The sequence below is a fragment of the Bison bison genome, unplaced genomic scaffold (genome assembly GCF_000754665.1).
Source record: "Bison bison bison isolate TAMUID 2011002044 unplaced genomic scaffold, Bison_UMD1.0 scf7180017864537, whole genome shotgun sequence".
NCBI lineage: Eukaryota > Metazoa > Chordata > Mammalia > Artiodactyla > Bovidae > Bison > Bison bison.
The window spans coordinates 798,460-821,348 of NW_011495085.1; positions in this window are offsets into that span (position 1 = coordinate 798,460).

Here is a 22,889-nt window from a genome sequence, read left to right on the forward strand (position 1 = left end):
CCACCAGGCTCCGTTGTCCCTGGGATTCTCCAGGCAAGAACACTGGAGTGGGTTACCATTTCCTTCTCCAATGCATGAAAGTGAAAAGCGAAAGTGAAGTCGCTCAGTCGTGTCCGACTCTTAGCGACCGCCTGGTCTGCAGCCTACCAGGCTCCTCAGTCCATGGGATTTTCCAGGCAAGAGTTCTGGAGTGGGGTGCCATTGCCTTCTCCGAGGAAAGGGCCCTAGGACCAAGTAAAGAAAGCATTTCCAAGAAGAGGGAACTGTGTGAGAAATAATTGTGCATATAATTGTGTGAGAAATCAAGTAAGATGACAGACAATTGACCACTGGATAAAGCAACATGGCAGTCACTGATAACCATCATAAATTATTATATTTCATTGGTAAGTGAAAAAAGTCAAAGCCTGAGTTAAAAGATATGAGGATATAAAAACTGGAGAATACAAGTCTAGACAAAACTTTAAAGCTAATTTGTTGTAAGGTGGATAGAGTAACCAGATGGTAGTTAGAGGAACATAGATTTAAAGGAGAGTGGTTTCTTCTCTAATGTAAAAGCTAAAACAGCCTATAAGTGAGTATGACGGTTATGGGAATGATTCAGCAGAGAAAGCAGCTTATGATACAGCACAGATATGGGAAAACTGTAGGATCAATTCCCTAACACAGGTGGGAAGTTATAAGGTCTCGTGTACAAGTAGAGGAACTGATTTTGCAGGGAATATACACAGCTCATCTCCGGTAACACAGGGCAACACAAAGTGTATGATGACAGATGCAGATAGCTGGAGAGAGAGCAAGACGGCAGCTTATGGAATATGAAACAATTTTCTCAGTGGATTGAAAGGAAGGTGGTTGCTTCAGAGGACTGGTTGTGGGAGAATTTTGAAAGCTCATAGAAAGAGGAGAAAGCAGGAGTCACCTGGCAGAATGGAAGGTGCCTGATTCTGGAATGTGTAGTAGAGCCGAGACTAGTAGCATTTCTTCAGCAAGTTCAGGTTGCTGAAGGCTATACATAGAATAGTGTGAAAGTTTAATTTAGCATTTAATTTTAAATGGGAGAATTAAAGAGAAAGACAGAAAGGGTTGACTGTGTATAATAGGGGATGTAAAATGCCAGGCTCCATAAATCACAAGCTGGAATGAAGACTGCCAGGAAAAATATCAAGAACCTCAGATATGAAGATGATAACACTTTAACAGCAGAAACTGAAGAGGAACTAAAGAGCCTCTTGATGAAGGTGAAAGAGGAAAGTGAAAAACCTGGCTTAAAACTCAGCATTTAAAAAACAAAGATCATGGGATCTAGTCCTTCACTTCATAGCAAATAGATGGGGAAAACATGAAAACAGCAGATTTCCTTTTCTTAGGCTCCAAAATCAATGCGGATGGTGACTGCAGTCAAGAAATTAAAAGACGCTTGATCCTTAGAAGAACAGCTATGACAAAACTAGACAATGTACTAAAAAGCAAAGACATCATTTTGTGGACAAAGGTCCGTACAGTCAAAGCTATGGTTCTTCGAGTAGTCATGTACAGATGTGAGAGCGGACAATAAAAAAAGCTGAGCACTGAAGAACTGATGCCTTCAAACAGTGGTGCTGGACACCAGTCTCCTTGGACTGCAAGGAGATCAAACCAATCAATCTGAAGGGAAATCAACCCTGAATACTCATCAGAAGGACTGGTGCTGAAGCTGAAGGTCCAAGACTTTGGTCACCTGATGCAAAGAGCTGACTCACTGGAGAAGACCCTGATGCTGGGGAAGATTGAGGGCAAGAGGAGAAGGGGGCAACAGAGGATGAGGTGGTTGGATGGCACCACTGACTCAACGAACATGAGTTTGAGTAAACTCAGGGAGATGGTGAAAGACAGAGAAGGACAGAGAAGCCTGCGGCATGTCAAGGGGTTGCAGAGTCGGACACAACTGAGCAACTGAACAACAAAAAGAAAATGATTATACACTGGGCCTTTAAATCAAACATGTATAAAGAATGTTTTAAAAGACAAGGAAAGAGCCATGTAAAAGTGATATGCTTAATGGACTGGCAAAATTGAAGTGGGTAGAAAATTATGGAGTCACTGAACTAATAGGAATGGTCCTAAGACAAGAGGTATTGCTGGGAAGTACATACTTGAAAGCACACTTATGAAGGACAGTTATCACTGGAAATGAAAAATGCCCAATCTATGCATAGACTGCTGAGTAATAATAGAGAAAATATATTTAGAGGGGAGGAGCTGCCTCTAACCCTCTTTCTCTATGTAACAAAATTATTTTAAGTAATAACCATGGAATGAGAGAAATAAAGAACAGGCAAAAAAAAAAATAGTTACTTACACTTTTCTTTCACTGAACTTTCATACACAATTATTTGAATTATTTGACTATTTGAACACTGGTAGCTGTACTACCTGGAGAAGGCAATGGCCACCCACTCCAGTACTCTTGCCTAGAAAATCCCATGGTTGGAGGAGCCTGGTGGGCTGCAGTTCATGGGGTCGCTAAGAGTTGGACACAACTGAGCGACTTCACTTTGACTTTTCACTTTCATGCATTGGAGAAGGAAATGGCAACCCACTCCAGTGTTCTTGCCTGGAGAATCGCAGGGACGGGGGAGCCTGGTGGGCTGCCGTCTATGGGGTTGCACAGAGTCGGGCACGACTGAAGTGACTTAGCAGCAGCAGCAGCAGCTGTACTACCAAGGAGAACACACACACTAACAACTCCCACCAAATGCAAACCATTAAGAATTTTCTCTTAAAATGTGTACCTGTAGGCATGTCTTTATGTAGACAGGAGTAGCTTAGAGGAGAGTTAGGAGTTCTAATTAGCTTCCTATGGATTAAATTGTTTATTAAAGAAAATTAATATAATTGTGCTAACTGAAACTAAATATAGATTCTATTTTAGATCTCATATAACTACAGTTGATTAGCACACAGACCATTAAAAGATTTTTTTTCACATAGTAATATATTATCCCTGGCATTGTCTAGAAATGCTCTTTAGAAATGCTCCCACATAAGAATAAGCAGACCACCAAATTTTCTGTTTTATTATTTTAAAATCCTCCACAGCTAATTCAACCTTTATTCGCTGTACCTGAAAGAATGCCCACATTCTTCTACTCTCAGAATGACAAAAAAATAAGCCTTATCCTGAATAATTAAATCATTCAGAAAGAGGACTCAGTTCAGTTCAGTTCAGTCGCTCAGTCGTGTCCGATTCTTTCGGAATGAATCACAGCACACCAGGCCTCCCTGCCCATCACCAACTCCCAGAGTTTACTCATACTCATGTCGATCAAGTCAGTGATGCTATCTAGCCATCTCATCCTCTGTCGTTCCCTTCTCCTCCTGCCCCCAATCCCTCCAAGCATCAGAGTCTTTCCAATGAGTCAACTCTTCACATGAGGTGGCCAAAGTATTGGAGTTTCAGCCTCAGCATCAGTCTTCCAATAACACCCAGGACTGATCTCCTTTAGGATGGATTGGTTATACCTCCTTGCAGTCCAAGGGACTCTCAAGAGTCTTATCCAGCACCACAGTTCAAAAGCATCAATTCTTCGGTGCTCAGCTTTCTTCACAGTCCAACTCTCACATCCATACATGACCACAGGAAAAACCATAGCCTTGACTAGATGCATTTTTGTTGGCAAAGTAATACCTCTGCTTTTCAATATGCTATCTAGGTTAGTCATAACTTTTCTTCGAAGGAGTAAGCGTCTTTTAATTTCATGGCTGGAAGCACCATCTGCAAAGATTTTGGAACCCCAAAAAATAAAGTCTGACACTGTTTCCACTGTTTCCCCATCTATTTCCCATTAAGTGGTGGGACCGGATGCCATGATCTTCATTTTCTGAATGTGGAGCTTTAAGCCAACTTTTTCACTCTCCTCCTTCACTTTCATCACGAGGCTTTTTAGTTCCTCTTCATTTCCTGCCATAAGGGTGGTGTCATTTGCATATCTGAGGTTATTGATATTTCTCCTGACAATCTTGATCCCAGCTTGTGTTTCTTCCAGTCCAGCGTTTCTCATGATGTACTCTGCATAGAAGTTAAATAAGCAGGGTGACAATATACAGCCTTGACAAACTCCTTTTCCTATTTGGAACCAGTCTGTTGTTCCATGTCCAGTTCTCTTGGACTGGACTGTTGCTCCTGACCTGCATATAGGTTTCTCAAAAGGCAGGTCAGGTGGTCTGGCGTTTCCATCTCTTTCAGAATTTTTCAGTTTATTGTGATCCACACAGTCAAAGGCTTTGGGATAGTCAATAAAGCAGAAATAGATATTTTTCTGGAAGTCTCTTACTTTTTCCATGATCCATGGATGTTGGCAATTTGATCTCTGGTTCTTCTGCCATTTCTAAAACCAGCCTGAACATCTGGAAGTTCACGGTTCACGTATTGCTGAAGCCTGGCTTGGAGAATTTTGAGCATTATGTTACTAGCATGTGAGATGAGTGCAATTGTGCAGTAGTTGGACCATTCTTTGGCATTACCTCTCTTTGGGATTGGAGTTAAAACTGATCTTTTTCACTCCTGTGGCCACTGGTGAGTTTTGCATATTTGCTGGCATATTGAGTGCAGCACTTTCACAGCATCATCTTTCAGGATTTGAAATAGCTCAACTGGAATTCCATCACCTCCACTAGCTTTGTTCATAGTGATGCTTTCCAAGGCCCACTTGACTTCACATTCCAGGATGTCTGGCTCTAGGTCAGTGATCACACCATCGTGGTTATCTGGGTTGTGAAGATCTTTTCTGTACAGTTCTTCTGTGTATTCTTGTCACCTCTTCTTAATATCTTATGCTTCTGTTAGGTCCATACCATTGCTGTTCTTTAATCAAGTCCATCTTTGCATGAAATGTTCCCTTAGTATATCTAGTTTTTTTTAATAGATCTCTAGCCTTTCCCATTCTGTTGTTTTCCTCTATTTCTTTGCATTGATCGCTGAGGAAGGCTTTATTATCTCTCCTTGTTATTCTTTGGAACTCTGCATTCAAATGGGAATATCTTTCCTTTTCTCCTTTGCTTTTCACTTCTCTTCTTTTCACAGCTATTTGTAAGGCCTCTGCAGACAGCCATTTTGTGTTTTTGCATTTCTTTACAGGGGGATATTGATCTCTGTCTCCTGTACAATGTCCTCTGTCCATAATTCATCAGGCACTCTATCAGTTCTAGTCCCTTAAATCTATTTCTCATTTCCACCATATAATCATAAGTGATTTGATTTAGGCCATACCTGAATGGTCTAGTGGTTTTCCCTACTCTCTTCAATTTAAGTCTAAATTTGGCAATAAGGAGTTCATGATCTGAGCCACAGTCAGCTCCTGGTCTTGTTTTTGCTGACTGTATAGCGCTTCTCTATCTTTGGCTGCAAAGAATATAATCAATCTATTTTGGTGTTGACCATATGGTGATGTCCATGTGTAGTCTTCTCTTGTGTTGTTAGAAGAGGGTGTTTGCTATGACCAGTGTGTTCTCTTGGCAAAACTCTATTAGTTTTTGCCCTGCTTCATTCCATACTCCAAGGCCAAATTTGCCTGTTACTCCAGGTGTTTCTTGACTTCCTACTTTTGCATTCCAGTCCCCTATAATGAAAAGGACATCTTTTTTGGGTGTTAGTTCTAAAAGGTCTTGTAGGCCTTCATAGAGCCATTCAACTTCAGCTTCTTCAGTGTTACTGGTTGGGGCATAGGCTTGGATCACTGTGATATTGAATGGTTTGCCTTGGAAACAAAAGATGATTATTGTTGAGGAAGATAACTGAATTGGGTTTGAAATCCAGGATAGAGGGGGTATCACTCATGTGTCCACAGAGCTACTTGTGCTAAGGGTAAGTGGGTGGCATAACATGGTGGGATGAGCTTCTATGCTGTACAGTTTGAGAGAGAGAGAGTGCCCTCTCTGGACACAGGAGTGAAAAGCAAGGTTGACTCTGGCTCGACTGTAAGCCCAGTGGATTGGGACTAGTGAGTGATACAGAAGAGAAGCTCATTGCCCTTGGTGGGGGTTACAGAGTAGTAGCATCACAACAGAGCTGGCATCTGGCCTTGTAGACATACAGGATGGTGCTTACCTCTATTTATTGGGTTATAGAGAAAAGGCATAATACAGCATAAATCAGGAGATGAGCCTCTGACCTAACACTGTCACCTATATCTCATTCCATATGCAATTTTTAAACATCCCCAACCCAAACAAGATATAAGTGCTATGTCTGTGTGTGTGTGTGTGTGTGTGTGTGTGTGTGTATGTACATCAGGTGGGTGGAATTTATTTCTAAGATTTGTATAAGGAGCCATTTATGTAGGAGCCAAATAAGAAAGTAATAATTACTGTCTACTATCTATCAACTGATATGTGCTTATACCCACTGTAGTCAATAAACAAAATACAGTTTAAATCTAGTGTTTTTTACTCAAGAATCACACTGCACTAGTTTCCTCTTAGATACAAGATATAATATCCAAAATTTTGAGAAAACATTGCCTTCTTGACTAGTAGTCTTGCTTTAAGTGCTTCCAAGGGCAAACACACTTTTGCGCTTCCTTATTTGTCAGGTAAACATCTAGATATACAGGGATGGGTGGCAAACAAGACCCTCCTTTTGGAATATCAGAGTTTTGTTTTACTGGATAATATTTCAATATTTTGAGTTTATTATATTCAGGGTTCTATGGCAAGTGGTTGAAATTAATGATCTGCTGTCCACCTTAAAACAGTCCACTGAGGAAAGTATAATCATTAAACTCAATTTGCAGACAAGCAAAATAAGTCTTGGAAATGTCAAGTCAACTGCCCAAGTTCACAGGACTGGATAAATAACAGAGCTGGTATTCAAATTTGTGTTATTTTACCTTGATTGGCAAAAGGAAAGTAAGATTATTATACTAGTTTTTATTACTGCTAAATATTAGATGTTGAGTTCTACACCAGCAACATTCTGAGTATCTGCAAATTGCTCCATTCTACACAAGAATGCCCTGAGAGAAAAGGGTGAGCAGAGTCATTCCTAAGCCCTACTTTAATAAGCCAAAGCAAACAGTAACCAAAAGATCAATAAACATACAGATTCTTCTTTAGACCTCACACTATCAAAACAGTAAAGATTTTCTTTTCTTAAAAATATTGTATAACTCCAAAATAAATCTCTTAGAATATTGTGGAGAAAAAAAAATACCATTTGCTCATTCCATATTTAAAACACTGCCTCTTTCTTATCATTCCACCAAAGACTGAGGTCTCAGTAAGTATGGGCTCTGACAAAACTGTCCCTGATCCCTACTCTTTCTCAGTCAGGTATGGGTAATTACAAAAGAGGTATATTTAGATACAATTTTAATTTTATTAAAAAAAAAAAACAGTGCTGAGTTAAAATTTTTCAAATAATATTAGTGCAATAAAGTGAATCAAGAGACTAAATCTCAGTACTCCTTTTGTCCATATTATTAAAAGAGCTTATTGTATTTCTCCTTACTTTACTAAATGTACTGCAATACACAATGAATTGATTTCTGTGTGTGATGGGTATGTATACATTTGTCTCTCATAATGTACTATTAATATTTAGGGTACAGACTATTTAAAGTTCTACATTTTATTCATATTTAAATGAAGATCTAGTACAATAATACATAGCTGCTTAGTCATATTCTAAAATTTTGGCCAAATGCTTATCTGCTATGATGTAATTTGATTCTGACTTCTATTTTATATGTGGTAATATATGAGAAAAATAGGATAATAAATGCACTCATACAGAATTAGTTTAAAAGGGTATAATATTCCCAGGTAAAAACTTGTATATAAACATTCAAAGTGGCATTATTCATAACAAGCAAAAAGTATAAACAATCCAAATGTCCAAACAATAAATTGATTGATAAAATGTAGTCTGTCCATACAATGGACTATCATTTGCCCATACAAAGTACTCAAAGTACTCAAACATGCAGCAACATGGATGAATCTTGAAAATATTATGCTAAGTTAAAGAAGCCAGTCGCAAAAGACCACATATTACATGACTGCATTTATATGAAATGGCCAGAACAGGCAAATATATAGAGAAAGAAAGTAAATTAGCTGTTGCCCAAAATCAAAGGTGGACTTCCCTGGAGGCTTCCCTGGTAAACAATCCGCCTGCCAATGCAGGAGATTCAGGTTTGATCCCTGGGTCAGAAAGACGCCCTAGAGAAGGAAATGGCAACCCATTCCAGTATTCTTGCCTGGGAAATCCCATAGACAAAGGATCCTATACAGCCAATGGGGTTGCAAAGAGTTGGATATGACTTAGCAACTAAACAACAACAAAATCAGGAGAGAAAGAGGAAATGCACATGTAATGGGTGTCAAGTTTTCAGTGAAGATGATTATTCTAAAATTGTTTGGGGTGATGGTTGCAAAATTCTGTGAATGCACTGAAGTCACTTAATTGTAGAATGCTGCTGCTGCTGCTGCTAAGTCGCTTCAGTCGTGTCCGACTCTGTGCAACCCCATAGACAGCAGCCCACCAGGCCCCACCGTCCCTGGGATTCTCCAGGCAAGAACACTGGAGTGGTTTGCCATTTCCTTCTCCAATGCAGGAAAGTGAAAGTGAAGTCGCCCAGTCGTGTCCGACTCTTAGTGACCCCATGGACTGCTGCCTACCAGGCTCCTCCATCCATGGGATTTTCCAAGCAGAGTACTGGAGTAGGGTGCCATTGCCTTCTGCGAATTGTAGAATACATGAACTATATCTTAAAACTGTTAGGCGAAAAATTTTAAATAAAATGGCAAAACATATAATTTCTTATATTTCAGATTTACTTTTTTACTGGCTGATAGCAAGACACTGTTCTAAGATCTAGAGTTTCAACTGTCATTAAAACAGACAATGAACCTCTGTCATTAACTTTGGGAATTCCTGCAGTAAGGAATTCACGTGACAATGCAGGAGATGTGGGTTCAGTCTGAGTCAGGAAGATCCCCTGGAGAAGGAAATGGCAACCCACTCCAGAATTCTTGCCTGGGATATCCCATGGATTGAGGAGCCTGGCAGGCTGCAGTCCAAGGGGTCATAAAGAGACGGACTGGACTTAGCAACTAAACAAACAACAACATTAACTTTACATTCTATAGAGATTAAGTGTCAGGGCAAAGCATTGTTGTTGATAAAGCATAAACAAGGAAAAAGTATAGAGGGTGCTTGAAGGTGAGAGACGAAAGAGCTGCCATTTTGACTTGGTCATCATGGGAGACTCCACTGACATTCGGTAGAGGGAGCTGAAAAATACTGTTGAAGTACAGCAACCAGACCACCTGTGATGAATAGAGGTCACTAGAGCCTGACACTTTTGTTTTTTTTGTTTTTTTTTAAGTGAAGAAGGTCAAAATAAAATTAGTTACAAAAATGAGGTTTTTCAAATTACAGTATAAATCATAATAAATTAGACATTTTAAAATAGTGACTAACACAAACACTACAAAGTAAAGTACAGAAACCTCAATATATTTTATGAATTAACTGACATACTTGTGTGTTAAATTTTCCACATATTGTTTTCCATCCTGTTGCAAATCTCTATGTTAATAATTTTCTAATAAGAAAATGAAAGGATAATTCATTCTTCTCTTTAGATAGTTGGTTAAAAATTGTCTTCCTTTATGCTAGGTTAGAAAAAATTTCCTTCTTTTTTTAAAGCAAGTACAATCAATATCATGTGAATTTTTAGGATTATTGTCAAACTTTTGTCATCTTTACAGAATTTATTTTCATATATAAACTATAAACCTCAGGGCACTTTAATTTTTCTTATAATTGTAAAAAATTATTTGAATTGATAACAATAATTAGTTTTAGATGTAGACTCACTATAGTGTTACCTTACTAGTTTTATGTAATCTTTGTTACTACCATTATTTCCTGTTAAATCAGCAGGAAATTAGAATGTGGAAAAATGTAAACTATTCTCCTCTTTTCATTAACTGAATTCTCAAACAACTTAAGATTCTATTCATTACTTTTCAAAATGTATCTCTTTCAGTGAATTACTGCTTTAGTGGGATATGACTTTTTTCTTCATTTTGCTTCTTGTTATCAAAATCATTTCAGTTGATTTCATCACTCATTTCTATCCCTTTCCTTTCAGAGACTGATATTTTACCTTAACTTTTTGTGTTTGTTTTAATGAAATGTTTCTAAACATCAATTATTTTTAAATTTTTTTAAATTTGTGTTTGCATTTGTAAAGTATCATTGTTCTCACATGGCAAAGATGACTGATTTATAGTTCCATATTTTTGGAATCTGGCTATATTTAGAAAAAATAATATATATACACACACAGCTTTTTCAAAGTTATTTCCATGTGTAGCCAAGTTACTGCTTACTGTTTTTCTGCAGAAAGGCACTACCTGGAACCTTCCTATTGGAGACTAACTAAACTGACATTGCTGGCATCTTTAATGATAGTAAAGAAAAAAAGTTTTATATGAATATGTTCTGAGGCCTCACTTCTATCACCCAGCAGAAGCAGATAGGTGAAAAGGTAAGAAGGTATTAAAGAAGGCAACAACCTTAACCAACTGTGGTTATAAAGTAGCTGCTTTTTAATCAAATTGGCTTAACATGAGGGTCCTACCCAGATCCTCACTAAGCATTTGTGGGAGTGAAACTTGTTTCATTATCTGTACAGTGATTCTAACATTAGAGGTCAGTGAAACTGGAGCAAAGATATGAAGATGGATTTGGAGGGAGAATCAGAAGAGGTAAGATCTTGTAGAACCTGCTAAAGATTTTCGATTTTATACTAGGTCATCAATTGGACAGAGAAGGCAATGGCACCCACTCCAGTACTCTTGCCTGGAAAATCCCATGGACTGAGAAGCCTGGTAGGCTGCAGTCCATGGGCTCGCGAACAGTCAGACACCACTGAGTGACTTCACTTTCACTTTTCACTTTCATGTACTGGAGAAGGAAATGGCAACCCACTCCAGTGTTCTTGCCTGGAGAATCCCAGGGACGACGGAGCCTGGTTGGTTGCCATCTATGGGGTTGCACAGAGTCAGACACGACTGAAGTGACTTAGCAGCAGCAGCAGCATCGATTGGAGGGTTCATAGAAAGAAGTAACCTCATCTGATTACCTATTAACAGTTGCTTTGGCTGTTTACTGGAAAATAACCTTGTAAGTGAAGTCTTGCGGGGCCCATTTATGAAGCAGTTTTAGTAGTTCAGGTGTAAGATGATGGTGGCTTAAACTAAGGTATTACCAGTAGAAATCAGAAGCAAAATGTGCTTAAACTAAGCCAATATTTTGAGGTAGTATTCAAAGTATTGATGAGTGGTGTCAATGAAAGAAGTTAAGTCTGAAGGATATCGACATCTTTGTTCTGAGGGAATGCATGTGCAATTTCCAAGATTGCTAAGAATGAGGAAAGGTATTGGCCACATACATTTTGGGATGCCTGTTGAACATATAAGCAATACTCATTTTTCAATCCATGGGCACAGTACATCTTTCCATTAGTTTGTGTTATTTTCAATTTCTTTCATCAGAGTTTTACAGATTTCAGAGTACAAATCTTTCACCTCCTTAGGTTTATTCCTAAGTAGTTTATTCTTTTTGATGCAACTGCAAATGCTATTGTTTTCTTGACTTCTAGTTCTGCCACTTTGTAGTTATAGTAATGCAACAGATTTCTGTATATTAATTTTGTTTTCTGCAATTTATTGAATTTATTACCTCTAAATAGGTTTCTTCGGGGGGGCGGGCGGAGGTGGCTCCTTTAGAATTTTCTGTATATATATGATTGTGTCATCTGCAAAAGTGAAGAGCTTTACTTCTTCATTTCCAATTCAGATTCCTTTCATTTCTTCTTCTTGCCTAATAGCTGTGGCTAGAATTTTCAATAGTACGCTGAATGAAAGTGGCAAGAGTAGGTATCCTTGTCTTGTTCCTTATTTTAGTAAATTTTTTTCAACTTTTCACTTTTGAGTTATGTTGGGTTTGTCTGTTTGTCATATGTAGCCTTTATTATGTTGATGCAGGTTCCCCTCTTTACCTCCTTTTGTTGACATTTTTTTATCAGTAAATGGATGTTGAATATTATCAAAAGCTTTTTCTACATCTATTGAACTGCTGCTGCTGCTACTGCTGCTAAGTCACTTCAGTGGTGTCTGACTCTGTGCGACCCCATAAACGGCAGCCCACCAGGCTCCTCTGTCCCTGGGATTCTCCAGGCAAGAACACTGGAGTGGGTTGCCATTTCCTTCTCCAATGCATGAAAGTAAAAAGTCAAAGTGAAGTCGTTCAGTCATGTCCGACTCCTAGCAACCCCATGCACTGCAGCCTACCAGGCTCCTCCGTCCATGGGATTTTCCAGGCAAGAGTACTGGAGTGGGGTACCATTGCCTTCTCCAACTGTATTGAACTAATGATTTTTTAAGTATTCAATTTGTTCACTGACTAACTTGCAGGTACTTAACCATCCTTGCATCTTTGAGATAAATCCTATTTGATCATGGTATCATGGTATATGATCCATTTAATGTATTGTTGAATTCAATTTGCTATTTTGTTGATGGTTTTTGCATCTATGTTCATCAGGGATGTTACTGCTTAATTTTTGTGTGTCTGTGTGAAGTCTTTGCATGGTTTTGGTAACAAGGTGTTGCTAGTAACTCATAGAATAAGTTCAGAAGCATCTCTCCCTTTCGATTTTCTAGAATAGTTTTGAGAAAGATAGATATTTTTTAATGTTTGGTAAAACTGCTTTGTGAAAGCTTTGCTAGTGGCTCAGTGGTAAAGAATCTGCCTGCAGGAGAAAGGAGTTCCATTCCTCATTCGGGAAGAATCCACATCCCACAGAGCAACAAAGCCTGTGCGCCACAACTACTGAGCCTGTGCTCTAGAGCCCAGGAGCTGCAACTGCTGAAGCCTGTGCACCCTAGAGCCCACGCTCCGCAACAAGAGAAGCCGCCACAATGAGAAGTCTGCACACCCCAACTACAGAGTAACCCCCACTCTCTCCAACTAGAGAAAAGCCCATGTAGCAACAAAGACCCATAACCAAAAATAAACAGAGAGATAAAATTAATAAAATTAAAAATTCCCCTGTGAAACTACCTGGTCCAGGACTTTTGTTTGTTGAGAACTTTTTTTTATTACTAATTCAATTTCATTACTGGTAATCTATCTGTTCATATTTTCTACTTCTTCCTGGTCCAGTCTTGAGGGATTGTATATTTCTGGGAATTCACCCATTTAACCATCTTCAAGGCTGTCCCATATTAGGTTGTTCATAGTAGTTTCTTATGATCCTTTGTATTTGTGTGGTGTCAGTTGTAACTTCTTTTTCATTTCTGATTTGGGTTCTTTTGTTCTGGATGTGTCTGGCTAAGGGTTTCTCAATTTTGTTCATCTCTTCAAAGACCAAACTCTTAATTTCATTGATATTTTGGCTATTGTTCAGTTTGTTTATTTCTGCTGTCATCTTTATTATTTCTTTCCTTCTACTGATATTGTGGGGATGGATCTTTCTACTTCCTTTAGGTGTAAGGTTAGGTTGAGATTTTTCTTTTTCCTGAGGTAGACTTGAACCACTCTAAGTGTGGTTCCAGGTCCAGGTCACTCCCCCAGGTGACTTACTGGGTGACCTGGGGGAGCTGGTGGTTTGCTGGTGGGTAGGGTTGGGAACCCATGACACCAGTCTGAACCATGCACAGTCTAAAGGGTCCCAGGCTGGTACCAACCAGTTTTGGGTGAGGCCAAGGCCACCCACTAGATGTTTAAAGGGAGGATTCTACAATGTTAGTTTTCAGCCACAGTGTCCTCAAAGCAGAAAAGCTTTCCCAAAATTGCAGCTGCTGGCCTCTATATCCCCAGAGTGAGTCCCAAGAGTTGGCATCCTGTCTCTCTGGAAGGCTCTCTGAGATCAGCAAGTGGATCTGACCCAGGATCCTTTCAAGTTACTGCCTCTGCACTGGGTCTCAGCATGAGATTTTGTGTGTACCCTTTAAGAGCAGAGCATCTCTTTCCTACAGCTCTCTGAACTCTCCCGTACCTACTGGATTTGAGTCTGATATTATTGGTCATGTTCCTGGTGAAGGAAAACCATGTTAGAGAGCCTAGTGTGGGGTTTGGATTCCTCAATCACTGGGGTGAACTTCTGCAATTTTAAATATCCTCCTTTTTATGGGTCACACCCAGCCAGGGGTATAAACCATGATTTTGCTCCTCTCAGTCATCTAAATGTGGTTCCTTCTTTATATTTTTAGTTGTGGAAAATCCTTTTTGCTAGTCTTCAGGTCATTCTCATCAATAGTTGCTCTGTAAACTGTTGTGATTTGGGTGTATCTGTGACAAGAAGTGTCAGTGTCTTCTTACTCTAGCATCTTGGTCAATCCCCAGTATGTACTGGGTATTTGAAGTCTCCTAATAGAGTAGGAAATGGCAACCCATTCCAGTACTCTTGTCTGGAAAATCTCATGGACGGAGGGGCCTGGTAGGCTACAGTCCATAGGGTCTCAAAGAGTCAGACACGATGGAGTGACTTTACTTTACTTTAATAAAGTAGATCTGAAGTTTTCTCACCTCACAAAAAAGACTAACTATGTGAAGTGGTGTGTTTAGTTGCTCAGTCATGTCCAAATCTTTGTAACCCCATGAACTGTAGCCCACCAGGCTTCTCTGTCCATGGGATTCCCCAGGCAAGAATACTGGTGTGGGTTGCCATGCCCTCCTCCAAGGGATCTTCCCAACCCAGGGATCAAACCCAGGTCTCCCACATTGCAGGTGATTCTTTACTACCTGAGCCACCAGGAAAACCCATGTGAAGTGACAGCATATGTTAATTAACTTGATTATGGTAATCATATATTACATGACATCATATACCTTTAAAAACCTAGCATTGTACAACCTAAACATATACAATCTTTATGCATCAATCATACCTCAATAAAGTTGGAAAAAAAATAATGTCATGAGAAAATGGAAAGATAGGGCAATCCAAAAGTTCATTTTGCTTCAGGCCTTCCTTACTTATGATTAGATCAAAAGTACAGATCATTGGTAGAATGCATATTAAGAAGTAAAATAAAAAGTTTATTTATATCAATATTTTTCAATGATTCTACTCTTAGAATCACAAAATATGGAAATACAAAAAACCTTGAATAGCCAAAGCTATCTTGAGAAAGAAGAATGGAACTGGAGGAATCAACCTAACTGACTTCAGGCTCTACTACAAAGCCACAGTTATCAAGATAGTATGGTACTGGCACAAAGACAGAAATACAGATCAATGGAACAAAATAGAAAGCCCAGAGATAAATCCATGCACATATGGACACCTTATCTTTGACAAAGGAGGCAAGAATATACAATGGAGAAAAGATAATCTCTTTAACAAGTGGTGCTGGGAAAACTGGTCAACCACTTGTAAAAGAATGAAACTAGACCACTTTCTAACACCATACACAAAAATAAACTCAAAATGGATTAAAGATCTCAATGTAAGACCAGAAACTATAAAACTCCTAGAGGAGAACATAGGCAAAACACTCTCTGACACACATCACAGCAGGATCCTCTATGACCCACCTCCCAGAATATTGGAAATAAAAGCAAAAATAAACAAATGGGACCTAATTAAACTTAAAAGCTTCTGTACATCAAAGGAAACTATTAGCAAGGTGAAAAGGCAGCCTTCAGAATGGGAGAAAATAATAGCAAATGAAGCAACTGACAAACAACTAATCTCAAAAATATACAAGCAACTCCTACAGCTCAACTCCAGAAAAATAAATGACCCAATCAAAAAATGGGCCATAGAACTAAATAGACATTTCTCCAAAGAAGACATACAGATGGCTAACAAACACATGAAAAGATGCTCAACATCACTCATTATCAGAGAAATGCAAATCAAGACCACTATGAGGTACCATTTCACGCCAGTCAGAATGGCTGTGATCCAAAAGTCTACAAGCAATAAATGCTGGAGAGGGCGTGGAGAAAAGGGAACCCTCTTACGCTGTTGGTGGGAATGCAAACTAATACAACCACTATGGAGAACAGTGTGGAGATTCCTTAAAAAACTGGAAATAGAACTGCCTTATGATCCAGCAATCCCACTGCTGGACATACACACTGAGGAAACCAGAAGGGAAAGAGACACGTGTATCCCAATGTTCATCGCAGCACTGTTTATAATAGCCAGGACATGGAAGCAACCTAGATGTCCATCAGCAGATGAATGGATAAGAAAGCAGTGGTACATATACACAATGGAGTATTACTCAGCCATTAAAAAGAATACATTTGAATCAGTTCTAATGAGGTGGATGAAACTGGAGCCTATTATACAGAGTGAAGTAAGCCAGAAAGAAAAACACCAATACAGTATACTAACGCATATATATGGAATTTAGAAAGATGGTAACAATAACCCTGTGTATGATACAGCAAAAGAGATACTGATGTATAGAACAGTCTTATGGACTCTATGGGAGAGGGAGAGGGTGGGAAGATTTGGGAGAATGACATTGAAACATGTATAATATCATGTATGAAACGAGTCGCCAGTCCAGGTTCGATGCACGATACTGAATGCTTGGGGCTGGTGCACTGGGACGACCCAGAGGGATGGTATGGGGAGGGAGGAGGGAGGAGGGTTCAGGATGGGGAGCACATGTATACCTGTGGCGGATTCATTTTGATATTTGGCAAAACTAATACAATATTGTAAAGTTTAAAAATAAAATTAAAAAATTTAAAAATTAAAAAAAAAAGAATCACAAAATATGTATGCATGCATAAGCAACAAAATATAAACTGAATGAATTAAATGATTCTACATAAAAAGTGTAGGCTCCCCAGGTAGTTTTAGTGGTAAAGAACCCACCTGCCAATACAGGAGACATGAGAGACAGAGGTTTGATCCCTGGGTCGGGAAGATCCCCTGGAGGAGGGCATGGCAAAGAATCACAAAGAGTCAGACATGACTGAAATGACTTAGCATGCACGCATATATGTAAAGTAAATTTCATATTTGTTTTTAAAACTGTAAGAAATTAATAAAGAGAAATCTCAACGAAGTAGTCAGGAGGCCCAAAGGGAAAGCTTTCATGTTCTTTGATGACAGCAGAATACAAGAGAAGGAAGACAGACTTCCTCTTCCTCCCAGCAAGAACTCAGCCAATGAAAGATGATCACAATTCAGCAAATGAAGAACCACTACACTTCAGACTCCATTCTTCCAATCAATGCTTTGTTTTCTATAGGCCTCAGAACTTTTGTTTCCCTTATAGAAAAAGAGTTCTCTCCATTTTTGTGAGAGAATTGCACCTGGCTTGCCATAGCTACAGACCTCAAATGTCAATTTTTTGTTGTTGACCCCAGGTAAACCCATTTTTACTGGAGAAATAACTGGCAGTCTATTTATTTAGGGTCAATGAAATCATCTTTGAATAATATGAAGATAAGTGAAAAAATTCATTCAAGAATTTAAGTTTTTAATATTTTACTTGAAATAAGGATGAAATAGAAAACAAGCACTATGACAACTGTTAAGAGAGAAGCTAAATGAAAAGATAAATGTTCATATTTTAGTACCTTTAAAAGGACTTCATACCTGCATTTTACACAAGTCCCACATTTTTCACTTTTCACAGGCATTTACAAAGTATATAGCCAGCCCTAAAACTCTGTCAAACGTTGCTGAAAGGTCATTGTGAGAAAAGAAGGGAGAATTGAAAGATGTGTCTCGTCTCTACGTATGACAGAGAAAGCCATAGGTATTTCTATATGAAGGTATTTGTTCACCTCGGTGTTTCAAGTGCCTGTAACAATTTCAGCAAGAGAGGATACATGATACATTTTTGAGAGAATAAGCCAGTGAATGAATGAGTGAACAAATTTCTGTTTAAACAAAACAGTCTGGGAATGTCATAAGAACAGTTAAAATCTCTATCAACAACTGTACAACTCTCTGCATTAGGTAGATATGAGAGTAGTATCTAGGATTTAATTTCAGGAAAAGTTTCTTTTTAAATTTGAACTAGTCATAATTAATATTTACTTTGACAAAATATCTAAATGGATAAAAATTCATGGGTATTTTTTTAATCTGCTGTCAGTTATGTGAGAGCAGGATGGACAAGGAAATAACAAGCATCTTTAACTGCCACCTTGTTATTTGGACACCAGTGAATTCAGAATCACAGCTGAGACAAGCTTCATTGGAGTACAGCTGCGGGAGCCAAAAACTAGTTGAAACTTGTTCTGTGCAGGTCTCAGACTATTAACAGTAATGATGTGCTAGAAATGCCTGGAGGCTCTCACGTGGATCCAGGTGAGCTTCCCAGGACAACTACTCTTCCCAAACCAAAGTTCCGACCTACTCTTATTGTTCTTATTATGATTGAAAGATGCCCTTCAGCAATAATCATTAGGAAGATTTGAAGAAAAAGAGTTGGTTACTTCCAAGCCCTGGAGCATACAAAGCACAGCAGAGGGCACACAGCAAGGTCCTAGGTAGAGAGAGGAGTGAGCATAGGCCTGGAGTTCTGCTTTTATGTAGTCAAGGGTGGAGGTCATGAGTTTCATGGACTCACTACTGGCAAACAAGGGAATTTTAAGCACAGGAAGAGAGAATAAAGAAAAATAAAATAAGCAGCCCAAAAGGCCAGTAATCAAAGTAAACCACGATTTCTAAAACAAAGGAGTCTCACGGCCTGGGATGAGAGAAGGATGTCCTGGATCTTTATCCACTTCAGTGGCTGGCAGTTTGCTTACAGGAGACAGCCTTCCTTCAAGTGGATGCCTCACAATCAAAGCTTAAGTCAGGCAGTTGCATTGCAAGCAGAAAAGTCTACTGTCAAGGCTCACGCTACAGAATACTTAAATGGACAGAATACCTAAATGGTAGTTTTGACAAAATGCTGGCCGGCTGAGTGTGAACAAGCTTGAGTACAGAATGTATGGGGTCATGGTCATAGAAAGGCCACCTTTCTATGGGTTAGACTTTCAGGAATCCCACAGGTTTCTCCGCATGAAGATCAAGGAGCCTCTCATATTTCTGGCAGGGGAAGGGAAATAAATCATTGTGAAATACAACAGCATGTCTGAAAACAAAGACCCACTCTCCTGGGCCAGGGAAGTGATCGGTGTTATTATCTTAATTTGGGAGAGAACGTTCCTTTAGTATTTTTGTCTCAGCTGAGATGGAAAAACCTTGTCTTACTGGAGAAAAACTTGTGAAGGTCACTTTCCAGAGTCATAGGTCCACTGAAACACAGAGATCTGCTCCTACGATTACTGAGCACTTCCCTATCCCCTATGCCTGAACACCACACCAACAGAACTCCAACAGAGTAGGAACAGTTTACAGCGAAAACAGACACAGGGTGCAGCCTGTCTCTGAGGATGAGTTTTTATGATCAAACAATAATTGGTATCAAGGTTGCAAAGAAAAAAGAGCTTTATCTGAGGTCTTACAAATTGCAATCTGGGTAAAACCAAGAGTGTAAAGATCCTAACTAGAAAAGGGACATGCCCTTCATCTCCTCCACAGAGCCAGAGAACATGTCCAGCACCCTGGTTGTCCCACTGCTTGTCCTCTTGAGTGTGTAAACCTTCACTGGCCACTGGATGTTGGTCAATGGGCTACCCAGGGGCCTGGGCAGAGACCCTGCTGGAGTTGTTGGCTGACTGAAGCTGATTGAAATTGGAGGATGCTCAAGAGCAGAGGGCTCCCCCAGCTTCTCTGCTGTTGCTCAGAACTCTGTTTGGATGGGAAAACAATTGAAACAGTTACAGACTTTATTTTTGTGGGCTCCAAAATCACTGCAGATGGTGACTGCAGCCATGAAATTAAAAGACACTTGCCCCTTAGAAAAAAAATTATGACCAATCTAGACAGCGTATGAAAAAGGAGAGACATAACTTTGCTGACAAGGTCCATCTAGTCAAAGCTAAGGTATTTCCAGTAGTCATATATGGATGTGAGAGTTAGACCATAAAGAAGGCTGAACACCAAAGAATTGATACTGTTGAACTGTGGTGTTGGAGAAGACTCTTGAGAGTCCCTTGGACTGCAAGGAGATCAAACCAGTCAATCCTAAAAGAAATCAATCCTAAAAATTTATTGGAAAGACTGACGCTGAAACTTTAATACTTTGGCCACCTGATGAGAAGAACTGATGCATTGGAAAAAACCCTGATGCTGAGAAAGATTGAAGGCAATAGGAGAAGGGGGAGACAGAAGATGAGATGGTTGGATGACATCATGGACTCAACAGAAATGAGTCTGAACAACTCCAGGAGGTAATAAAGGACAGGGAAGCCTGGCCTAGTGCAGTCCATGGGGTCTCAAAGAGTTGGACGTGACTGCAACTGAACAGCAACAACTGACAAGTCAGGAGATACTTGTCCTAAGGGAATCATGTTATTTTAGGGTAAAGATCCAGTACATGTATCTTGAGTTTCTGACAGATTTTCTGGATGCCTTTACTAGAGCAGCTAGTGGTCAAAAAGTGAGATCCCATCCAGGCTGAGACATGAATAACACATATCCTCAGTGAACCCCCAGGCTCCAGTTTAAACACCTCTTGAATCAAAATTGACTTGGTTTTGATTTTCCTTCTAAAATAACCAGGTAAAAGTAAAGTACAAAGTTAAGAAAGGAGACAAAACAAAGAAACTAGAGGAATTTGAATCTTCCAATACCTAGAGCTATAGCAAATAATCAACACAGCCCAAGTCCTAGTGAAATTAGCATTAAAACTTCACACTGCAGGTATATTTACCTCCGCCTCTATCACTTGATACAACATGCTGACTTTATTAAAAAAATCACAGTGCAAGAAAAAAACATGTTCTAAATAGACAAAGAACATATCAGAACCATATTCATGAATCAGATTTTGAAACTACCAGACACATAATTTAAATTATCAATGATTACTATTTTAATGGCTCTAACAGAAAAAGTAGACAACAAAAGGGTAATGTAAGCAGAAGACAGAAGCTTTAAGAAGAAATTAATAGGAAACACAGGGTGTCAGAAACAGGTATCAGAAATGAATGATGTTAGCTAATGAAGACCTTCATAGCCAAGACCACTAAGCTTGATGACAAATTTATTGAAACGTCCTAATTTTTCAAAACTGAAATGCAAAGAAAAGAAAAGCAAAGATTAACAAGAAAAGAAGAAGAATAAGAACATCCAAGAACTGTGTGACAATACCTAAAAAATGTAATTGTAATTGTGGTACCAAAGGAAGATGAAGAAAATTAAGCTAAAGTATTTGAAGTTATTTGAAATGGCTGAGTCCTTTTCAAAATTAATAACATAACCCACCACAGATTCAAGAATCTCAGGGAACACCAAGAAGGATAAATACCACCTTCCCCAAAAATCTACACTTAAACATATTTTCAAACTACAGAAAGGCAAAGGCAAAGAGAAAATGTTCAAGAAACCAGGGTGTAGGGAAGAAATACCTGACCCATACACAAACAAGGATGAGAATGACACTGGATTTTTCATTAAAACCCGAGGAAACACAGAGAGCAGTAAAATACTAGCATGTTGGGAAAAAAACAAAACAACCTAGAATTCTATGTCCAGTGAAACTAAAAAAGAAAACATACATTCTCAGATTTTAAGAAAACACAAAAACAAACAAAAAAATACATCTTCAGGATACCTACCCTCCAAGATAGGTCAAAAAAAATTTCTTCAGAGAGAATGAAATTACATAGATTAGAAACTTGCTCTACATAAAGAAACGCATCAGAGAAAGATACCTATCCTCCAAGATAGGTCAAAAAAAATTTCTTCAGAGAGAATGAAATTACATAGATTAGAAACTTGCTCTACATAAAGAAACGCATCAGAGAAAGATACCTATCCTCCAAGATAGGTCAAAAAAAATTTCTTCAGAGAGAATGAAATTACATAGATTAGAAACTTGCTCTACATAAAGAAACGCATCAGAGAAAGATACCTATCCTCCAAGATAGGTCAAAAAAAATTTACTTCAGAGAGAATGAAATTACATAGATTAGAAACTTGCTCTACATAAAGAAGCGCATCAGAGAAAGAATAAATAAAAGTGAATGATACTGATATCATAGAAGATGGAAGGGAGGAACTGGGATTACAGGCATAACTTAGAGATGTTGTGGATTGGATTCCAGATCAGAACAATAAAGTAGCACATTAAAGTGAATCACACAATATTTTGGTTTCCAGTAATTATAAAAGCCATGGTCACACTACACCGTATTCTATTAATGTGAAAAAGCAGTATATTAAAAAACAGGGTACACAGGGCCCTCAAAGAGGAGAAAGAGGTCCTGAGCCCTCAAGGAGAAGAAAGGGGTCTGGGGTTCTCAAGGAAGAGAAAGGGACAATTTTTTTTTTTTTTTTCTTATATTGCTTTGTCTTAGTCACATAAATTTTTCTTAAACTCTGAGCTGTTATGACAATAATCTTTAAGACTAACTTCTTTAAGCCTAGAGCTAATGATTACACAACAAAACAACTCATCTTGCTCAAGGGTATGTTTTTCCTTAAGCTCTGTACCAATGATTATATAACAACAAGGTATCTGGCTGGAGGACATGTTTCTCCTTAGTAATAAGAACTTTCTAACTAATCTTGTTTCAGTGATTATGGTCCCTGTGATCAGATTGGCTAGTTTTCTGTGATTATGGTTTCAGTGTATCTGCCCTCTGATGCCATCTCGGAACACCTACCATCTTACTTGGGTTTCTCTTACCTTGGACTTGGGGTATCTCTTCACAGCTGCTCCAGCAAAGCACAGCCACTGCATCTTACCTTGGATGAGGGGTATCTCCTCATGGCTGCCCTTTCTGACCTTGA